This window comes from Limulus polyphemus, unplaced genomic scaffold (assembly GCF_000517525.1).
Source record: "Limulus polyphemus unplaced genomic scaffold, Limulus_polyphemus-2.1.2 Scaffold725, whole genome shotgun sequence".
Classification (NCBI taxonomy): domain Eukaryota; kingdom Metazoa; phylum Arthropoda; class Merostomata; order Xiphosura; family Limulidae; genus Limulus; species Limulus polyphemus.
In genome coordinates, this window is record NW_013666335.1 from 53,681 (window position 1) to 55,251 (window position 1,571).

Consider the following 1,571-nt stretch of genomic DNA (forward strand, 5'->3'; position numbering starts at 1 on the left):
ATCAACAGTGGAAGGAGTTAAGACATCCCAGTCATCTTGGCGGCTATTACAAAACTTTGTCAATTCCTGTCCCAGTGTCCAATTGTACTTTTCTACCATCCCATCAGACTGTGGGTGAAGTGGTGTTGTCCTGGTCTTTCGTATGCCAAACAGCTTGCAGCATTAATGGAACACAGCTGATTCAAAGTTACGGCCTTGATCGGAATGCAGTTCGTATGGCATATCAAACCCAAAGAAGAAATCACTAATAGCTGAAGCTACAGTTGTAGCTTCCTGATTTGGTATTGCATATGCCTCAGGCCACATGGTGAAATAATCCATCACCACACAAATGTACTTGTTTCCAGAACGAGTTTGGGGCAATGGACCAGCAATGTTAATGACTACTCTTTCCATTGGTGCGCCAACTTGATATAACTTCATTGGAGCACGTCTCCCTTATGCTTGGGACCCCTTTTAGCACAACATGTACTGCAGGTCCTGCACCATTCTTCCACATCTTGCCTCATACCTATCCAGTAAAATCTCTGTTGTAGGTGACTCAATGTCTTCTTAACTCTGAGATGTCCTCCTGTTAAACTATCGTGGGATTGACGCAGCACAACTTCCCGTAACTTCCTCGGTACAACCGTTTGCCAGGTCGTCACTTTCCATCTGCAGTTTCCCATCTCCGGAGAAGAATACCATCTTCAAGCTTCAACTGGTCCCATTGTACCCAATAGTTCTTTGTCACAGGGCTTAAGCTAGACACCTTCTCCCAAGCAAGGCGCAAAACACTTGCTTGTAGAAATTCAATTATTGGCTTCAAATCTTGGTCTTTCTTCTGTTCTGCTTTAATGTCTATACTTGGTTCCACTTCACCATCATCGACTCCTTCAGTCACCTTGAGTTCAGTTTGATGGCACTTGGTTATTTCAACCTCTCTTTTAACATTTACCGGAATTTGGCCTTTGTTGTTCCCAAACGTCATTTTATCAAAGTTAACTACACACTTCCTCGGTAGTAAGTAGTCCAACCATAATATGCATGGGTCTTCAATGTCAGCCAAGTATACTTCGTGTCTATCCTTTATGCCCATGAGCTCAATAGTTACCCACACTGGTCTCCAAAACCTTGTATAATGTACTGTCACACCACAGAGCTTCTGTATGGCTTCTGGTACTCCTTTGTGATCTAGCACCTTGATACTCACAAGGTTTTGCTGAGATGCAGAATCTATGACAAAGTTGCACTTTTGGCCATTTAACTTTCCTGTCACATAAACACTATGTGTGCTTGCCATTTTACACTTAGCTGTTGGGACTTTCACAATGGGGGTTGGTGGGCGTCCCTCAGCACCAACCACTACTGGTTTCCCGAAGCTGACGTATTAGAAGTGTTCTTCCTACACTGTCTCTTCATATGTCCTTGCTCTCCACAGTTCCAACAAAATTTCTGGGTAGCAGCCGTTCCTGCCGTGGCATCTTCCCTGTGTTGAAGTTACCAGCATTGAGCTCTCTTGTACCCCAGTTTGTTACATTGCCAGTAAACTCTCTCAAACTTCTCTAGAAGCTCGTCCCTTTTATCGGTCC

General features: G+C 44.0%; 1 protein-coding gene across 2 annotated transcripts in view; it reads right to left on the minus strand.

Annotated features, from left to right (window-relative positions):
* Positions 1-1,571, minus strand: part of LOC106460185 (ras association domain-containing protein 1-like) — a 45,008-nt gene that overhangs the window by 33,474 nt on the left and 9,963 nt on the right. The gene's annotated exons all lie outside the window — the stretch shown is intronic.